This window comes from Balaenoptera borealis (assembly GCF_965194805.1).
Source record: "Balaenoptera borealis genome assembly, chromosome: 19".
Classification (NCBI taxonomy): domain Eukaryota; kingdom Metazoa; phylum Chordata; class Mammalia; order Artiodactyla; family Balaenopteridae; genus Balaenoptera; species Balaenoptera borealis.
In genome coordinates this window covers 11,907,463-11,916,138 of record NC_138878.1, presented here as the reverse complement: position 1 = coordinate 11,916,138, position 8,676 = coordinate 11,907,463, and positions in this window count along the sequence as shown.

Sequence of the window (8,676 nt, the reverse complement as noted above, 5' to 3'; positions counted from 1 at the left end):
ATCCCACATGCCGCGGAGCAACTGGGCCCGTGAGCCACAATTACTGAGCCTGCGCATCTGGAGCCTGTGCTCCGCAACAAGAGAGGCCGCGATAGTGAGAGTCCCGCGCACCGCGATGAAGAGTGGCCCCCGCTCGCCACAACTAGAGAAAGCCCTCGCACAGAAACGAAGACCCAACACAGCCATAAATAAATAAATAAATAAATAAAATTAAAAAAACAAAAAAACAAAAAAACTTAGGGGATGCAAAAGCAGTACTAAGAGGGACGTTCACAGCAATAAATACCTACATAAAAAAGAAGAAAGATCTCAAATAAACAACCAAACTTTACACTTCAAGGAACTAGAAAAAGAAGAACAAACTAAGCCCAACATTAGCAGAAGGAAGGAAATAAATATTAGAGCAGAAATAAATGAAATAGAAAACAGAAAAATAATAGAAAAAATCAGTGAAACAGAGTTTATGTTTTTTTTTAAAGACTTTTTTTTTAAAGGAATTCCTTTATTTTTATTATTTATTTATTTATTTATTTATTTTTGGCTGTGTTGGGTCTTCGTTTCTGCGCAAGGGCTTTCTCTAGTTGCGGCAAGCGGGGGCCACTCTTCATCGCGGTGCGCGGGCCTCTCACTATCGCGGCCTCTCTTGTTGCGGAGCACAAGCTCCAGATGCGCAGGCTCAGTAGTTGTGGCTCATGGGCCCAGTTGCTCCTTGGCATGTGGGATCTTCCCAGACCAGGGCTCGAACCCGTGTCCCCTGCATTAGCAGGCAGATTCTCAACCACTGCGCCACCAGGGAAGCCCAGAGTTTATGTTTTTAAAGATAAGCTCTACAAACCCTTAGCTACACTAAGAAAAAAAGAGAGAAAATTCAAATAAAAAGAATCACAAATAAAAGACATTACAACTGATGTCACAGAAATAAAAAGGATCAAAAGAGAATGTAATGGGGAATTCCCTGGAGGTCCAGGGGTTGGGATTCCAGGCCTTCAGTGCCAGGGACCCGGGTTTGATCCTTGGTTTGGGAACTAATATCCCACAAATCCCTGCAGCATGAGCAAAAAAAAAAAAAAAGAGAGAGAGATTGTGATGAACAATTATATGCCAACAAACTGGGTAACCTAGAAGAAACAGATAAATTCCTAGAGACATACAGCCTACCAGGATTAAATCATGAAGAAATAGAAAGTCTGAGCAGACCTATAATTAGTAATGGAGACTGAATCAGTAATCAAAAACCTCCCAGCAAAGAAAAGCCCAGGGCCAGATGGCTTCACTAGTGAATTCTACGAACTATTTAAAAATGAATTAGTACCAATCCTTCTTAAACTCTTGCAAAACATTGAAGAGGAGAGAACACTTTGAAGCTCATTTTATAAGCTCAGCATTATGCTGATACCAAAGCCAGACAAAGATATAAGAAAAATACAGGCCAATACTCCTGCTGAATATAGATACAACAATCCTCAACAAAATACTAGCAAACCAAATCCAACAACACATTAAAAGGATCATACACCATGACCAAGTGGGATTTATTCCTAGGATGCAAGAATGGTTCAACATATGAAAATCAATTAATGTGATACACCACCGTAACAGAATAAAGGATAAAAACATATGATCATCTCAATAGGTGCAGAAAAAGCGTTTCAGAAAATTCAACACTCTTTAATGATTAAAGACTCTCAACAAATTAGGAATAGGAGAAAATTATCTCAACATCACTAAGGCCATATATTACAAGCTCACAGCTAACATCATTCTCAATGGTGAAAAACTGAATGCTTTTCCTCCAAGATCAGGAACAAGGCAAGGATGTCGACTCTCACCGGTTCTATTCGATATAATAATAGAAGTCCTAGCCAGAGCAATTAGGCAAGAAAAAGAAAGAAAAGACATCAAAATAGGAAAGAAAGAAGTAAAGTTGTCCCTGTTTGCAGATTACATGGTCTTATCTATAGAAAACTCTAAAGACGCCATTTAAAAAGCCCACCAAAAAAAAAAAAAAAGCCCACAAAACTGTTAGAACTAATAAATGAATTCAGTGAAGTTGCAGGATACAAAACCAACGTAAAAAATGAGTTGTGTTTCTATACACTAACAACAAATTATCTGAAAAGGAAATTAGGAAAACAATGCCATTTTCAATAGCACCAAAAAGAATAAAATACTTAGGAATAATAAATCAACTAGGGAGGTAAAAGACTTGTACACTGAAAACTACAAAACACTGATGAAGGAAATTAAACAATATACAAATAAATGGAAAGACCAGTGTTCATGGATTGGAAGACTTAATATTGTTAAAATGAGCATCTACCCAATGCAGTCTACAGATTCAATGCAATCCCTATCAAACTCCCAATGTCATTTTATAGAGAAATAGAAAGACAATTCTAAAATTAATATGGAGGGACTTCCTTGGTGGTCCAGTGGTTAAGACTCCATGCTTCCACTGCAAGGGGCGCAGGTTCAATCCCTGGTTGGGGAACTAAGATCCCGCATGCTGCATTAAATTAAATTAAATTAAATTAAATTAAATTAAATTAATATGGAAACACAAAAGACCATAAATAGCCAAATCATTCTTTTTAAAATTTATTTATTTATTTATTTATTTTTGGCTGCATTGGGTCTTCATTGCTGCATGCGGGCTTTCTCTAGTTGTGGCGAGTGGGGGCTACTCTTCATTGTGGTGCACTGGCTTCTTGTTGTGGTGGCTTCTCTTTTTGCAGAGCATGGGCTCTAGGCGCATGGGATTCAGTAGTTGTGGCTCGTGGGCTCTAGAGAGCAGGCTCAGCAGTTGTGGTGCACGGGCTTAGTTGCTCCGTGGCACGTGGGATCTTCCTGGGCATGAACCTGTGGTGTCCCCTGCATTGGCAGGCAGATTCTTAACCACTGTGCCACCAGGGAAGCCCCCAAATCATTCTTGAGAAAGAAGAACGAAACTGGAAGAATCACACTTATTTCAAAATATATTACAAACCTACAGTAATCAAAACATTATGGTACTGGCATAATGGCTGACATATAGACCAATGGAACAGAATAGAGAACCCAGAAATAAATCCACATATATATGATCAACTGATCTTTGACAAGGGTGCCAAGAATACACAATGGGACAAGGATAGTCTGTTCAACAAATAGTGTTGGGAAAACCATATCCACATGCCAAAAAATTAAATTGAACCCTTATTTTATATCACTCACAAAAACCAACTCAAAATGGATTAAAGACTTACACATGACACCTGAAACTGTAAAACTTCTAGAAGAAGACATAAGGGAAAAGCTTTGTGACATTGACTCTGGCAATGATTTCATGGATACAACACCAAGAGCACAGGTAACAAAAATAAGTAAAATTATATTAAACTAAAAAGCTTCTGCATAGCAAAAGAAACAAGAGTGGAAAAGCAACCTATGGAATGGTAGAAAATATTTTCAAACCATATATTTGATAAGGGGTTAATCTCCAAAATATATAAAGAACTCCTACAACTCAATAGTAAAAAAATGAATAACCTGATGAAAAAAAATGGGCTAAGGACTTGAACAGACATTTCTCCAAAGAAGACTTACAAATGGCCCACTTGTATGTGAAAAAATGCTCAACGTTACTAATCATTAGGGAAAGGCAAATCAAAACCACAATGAAATATCATCTCACACCTGTCAAGATGGCTATTATAAAAAAGAAGAAGACAACAAGTGTTGGTGAGGATGTAGAGAAACTGAAACCCTTGCACACTGTTGGAGGGAAAATGGTGCAGTCATTATGGAAATCAGTATCGAGGTTTCTCAGAAAGTTAAAAGTAGAACTATCATATGATCCAGCAATCCCACTTTTGGGTATTTAACCAAAATAGTTGAAATCAGGATTTCAAAGAAATAGCACATCTATGTTCATTGCAATACTATTCACAATAGCCAAGAAGTGAAAACAACCTAAATGTCCATTAACAGATGAATGGATAAAGTAAATGTGGTATATACCTACAATGGAATAGAATTCAGCCTTAAAAAAGAAGGAAATTCTGCAATATGTAACAACATGGATGAACCTCGAGGACATTATACTAAGTGAAACAAGCTGATCACAGAAAGACAAATACAGCATGACTCAGCTTATAAGAGGTATCTAAAACAGTCAAATTCATAGAATCAGAAAGAGGAATGGTGGTTCCCAGAGGCTGGGGGAGGGGGAAATGGGGAGTTACTAGTCATTGAGCATCAAGTTTCAGTCAAGAAAGATGAATAAGCTCCAGAGAACTGCTGTACAACATTGTACCTACAGTCAACAATAATATATTGTACACTTTAAAAATTGTCAGGAGTGTAGATCTCATGTTAAGTGTTCTTTCCATAATAATGAAAAAGAAATAAAACGACTGTAAGAGAATATATGAACAATTGTACATCAACCAATTAGATAACCTAGATGAGACACACACAAATAACCTAAGTGATTCAAGAAGAAATAGAAAAATTTGAACAGACTTATAACAAGTAAAGAGACTGAATCAGTAATCAAAACCTTCCCGCCAAAATAAAAGTTCGGGCCAGATGATTTCACTGGCGAATTCTACAAAACATTTGAAAATGAATTAACACTAATCCTTCTCAAACTGTTTCAAAAAGATAAATGGAGAGAACACTTCCTAACCCATTTTATGAGGCCAGCATTACCCGGATACCACAAGAAAGAAAACTACAAACCAATACCATTGGTGAATATAGATGCAAAAATCCACAACAAAATACTAGAAAACTGAATCCTAAAACACAGTAATGGATTGTACGCCTTTATATGACCAAATGAGATTTATTCTAGGAATGCAAGTGTGGTTCAACATATGAAACAATATAATACACCATATTAATAGAACAAAGGAAAAAAACCCACATCATCTCAACTGATGCAGGAACAAATTTTGACAAAATTCAACACCATTTCATGATGAAAACACTCAGCAAACCAGGAAGAGAAGGGAACTTCCCCTTGATAAAGGACATTTATGAAAAACCCAGAGCTAACATCATATCTAATGGTGAAAGACTGAACGCTTTCTCCCTAAGATCAGGAATAAGAGAAGGATGCTCATCTTCATCAGTGCTGTTCAACATTGTACTGGAAGTTCTAGACAGAACAATTAGTCAAGAAAAAAAACTGAAGGCATTCAGATTGGATAAGGAGAAGTAAAAATGTCTCTGTTCACTGATGACATAATCTTGTATGTAGAAAACCAAGTATCCAATAAAAATTTTACTAGAGCTAATGAAGGAATTCAGCAGAGTTGCAGGATATAAGATTAACACAAAAATCAGTTGTGTGTCTATACACCAGCAATGAAAAATACAAAAAAAGGAAATTAAGAAAACAATTCCAATTACAATAGCAGCCAAAAGAATTAAATATTTGGGAATAAATATAACCAAGTAGGTGAAAAGACTTGTACACGGAAAACTACAAACCATTGCTGAAGTAAATTAAAGAGTTCCAGGTATAAACACCTGGACCGCCAATCTCTTGCCAGTGCCTGTATTTGCAGAACTGGCAGTCAATATGCAAAAGAACACACTGAGGCAGTTCACACAGATCAGCCTCACAGGGTACTGAGAGGGATGGGAAAGAAGGGGAGAGTGAATCTGGAGAGTAAATGGCAAGTATCTAGCCCATCTCATAATTCCTATGTCTGATGTCTTTGTTGGTGTATTTGTTGCATGTTGTTTCTACCAGCGTTTACTCATGGTGCCTTCTTTCCCTGTGTGTTTTGTTTTGTTTTTATTGTGAGCTTATAGTCCTTGGAATTTTATCTGTGGGAATTTTTTGAGGCCTGGATTGAAGCTACATTTTTTTCCCACCAAAATTTATAAGTGCTTCTCCTGAGAGCCTTGTGGCTCCACCAGTCAGGGATATTTTGCACTAAAATTTTGACTTGAGGTGTTTCAAACCACACAGTTTATGTGAATCCAGGCTTCAGACCACCATGAGGGCTATGCTTGTGGTTCTATATTCTCAAAAGAGCTTTTTCTCCACTCCATGCAGGTAATTTTACTTGCAGTGCCCTGGGAAGGTGGTTTTACTTCCGGTTCACTCTTCCACTGCGGATCTAGCCTTTTGGGGTCTGTAGCAGACATGTCTGGCATCCTTGTCATGTCCCTTCAGCCCACCTCTGGTCTTAACCTCAGTTGTGGTGGAAGGTTCTGCGGGAACTCAGCCACAGTTCTGGTGGATAGTTCCTGGCAAGCTCACACTCAGCTTGTACTGACTGCATCCCACTTCAATTGCACACATCTGTCTTTCTGCTTTTGTTCCAGGACCTTTGTCAGAGCCAAGGAATCTGGTTGCGTTGCATGCTGGGACAGCACATCAGTGAGAAGGGTGTTGACACCAATGCTCAACCAATAGGAGAGGAAGCTGTGGGTAAATGTTCCAGCCTCTTGTCCTTTAGGTGGACAATTCTGGCAGGTATTCTGTCTGCTTCTCAAGATGCCCCTGCGGAATCTGTATGAGAACCTCACATACTCATTCTTATTTGGCTCCCCCACTGTCTAATCTTTCCCAATTTCTCACTCTTTATTTCTGCAATTGCCTCCCAAATAAACTACATGCATCCATGTTCTTGTTTTAAGGCTTGCTTTTTAGGGAACCTAAATGAAGACAGCCCCCTACCTTTATGCTTTTGCCAAAATAATATTTTTCTTCTTTTTCTTATCACTCCTTCTTCCCCCTCCCCCACTATAAGCTAATAAGGTGTCTGGGTTGGAGTGCAGATGAGACTCTTGGCATTTTCCAAATTTCACATTCACCCTGTAGCATCCTTAGTAGATAACAGTTCTTCACTGTGCCGTTATTACCTCATTGTAAAGAAATCTCCATCTTTTTTCCCAACCATCATATCTTTATAGAAAGTTAGAACTGGAAAGTGCATATGTATAGTTCCAGCTTCCTCTCAAAAACAGTAGATGAGACAAAACAGTAAGGTAAGAGAACAGGTAAGGTGGAAAAGTGATGGAATTTTACAATCACAGGCATCTGATTTCCAGTCATAAGGGGGCAGAGCCGCATGCCGTCACCAGAGGGCAGCAGAGGCCAGGGAACCGGTGGAAAACGAAAGCCCAAACAATGTAACCTGCCAGAGATCTGACAGAGACAAGACTAACATTTATTGGGGCCTGTTACAAGTTGGGCTTTGCGCTGAGCACAATTAGAAACAGTACAAAGTTCAAAGGCAGAGATGGGAGGCTAGAGCCAATGCAGGAGGGGAACGGAGTCAAGTTAAGAGGGCGGTTCTTCAGGTCAGCCGAGAAACGCCCAAAGACAGCATGTCTGGAGGTAGAGCGATGCCAGAAATAAAGATAACAGCTATGGCCCTGTCCTCTGCCAGGGCAGCTGGGTTGTTGCTAGAGAATCAGGTAAGTTGCTAGGATCATTGAGAGTCAGTCAACCTGCATATTTACTTTACACTGATCAGAATTTAAATGGCCCTTGGTCCACGTAAACATTAAACTTTCTTGATGATTTTTCTGTCTTCTCCCACTACAGAAATAATCACGTGCTCCAAGTTTCAGGCTTTCCCATCATGCTAGATGCGCTGGCATCTTGATAATGTCCCCTGCTGGCTTTAGCATCTAATCTTTGACTCCTCCTTGGGTCTTGCACTTGAAGATAAAATTCTCTGACTCCAGCAGATGATCACTGAGTAGGGACTGCACTTTGAGTGCCAACTGGCTTGAGGTTAAGGGCACTTTCTATATTATTCTCTTCCGTAGGATGGGGCTCATTCTCTCCCTTCCAAGGCCTTGTGGAAATTCCTAAACCCCTGGAAAATTCTAGCCAGCACAGCAGGAAGCTCTGGGGGAGTCTGTCCAATATTCACTGAGTGGACATTTTCATTAATAGACTGGCTTTTTTTTCCCCCCTAAGTCTTCTCATTACCATGCTACAAACTCACATAGATTTTGGCACTTCTTACTAGCTCTGTTTTAATCTTTTTAAAGAATTTTTTTTTCCAATTAATTTTTTGCTCAAACTTGCTCATCTTAGACCTGTCTCCGGTGGACTCGCGTATTTACAACTAGTTGATCTCTTCCTTTGCTCCTGCTTTTTGTTTCTTCCTTCCCCTGGGGAGTGATGCTCCGTGGTTGGACTCCCAACAGCATCTAGGGAACGGAGGTTGGATTTCTGCTGCTTGGATGGCCTGACTGCAGGAGCTTGAGGGAGGATTGGCTCAGACAGGTCGCCCTAACCTTCAGGCTGGGAGCTGCCCTCTCGAGCAGGGAGAAGCAGCAGGAGCGGGGGGGCCCCTCCATGTGGCCGCAGTCTCGCCAACATCAGCTTGCCTCCGCTTTCATTTTTGCCTCTGCATCCTTGTGCAGGCGAATGCAGAGCCCACCTCTGCCGCACCTACTGAATGAGAATCTGAGCGTTGAGGACTCGGATCTGTGGTTTGATAGGTTCCATAGGTGGTTCTGATGTGGTGGCTGGGAAGATATCCTGGGAAACTGTTTCACCCAGACTGAGCTGGCTTGAAGTTCTAGTTCCTACATTGGGCATTTGTTGCTGGAGCCTTAGAAAAGTCAACTAGAGTCTTAGCTGTGGTCTGGTAAATTCCAGAAGAAACACCTCCTCTGTTGTGTACCAAGGCAGTTGGTGGGAGTGATGCCCCC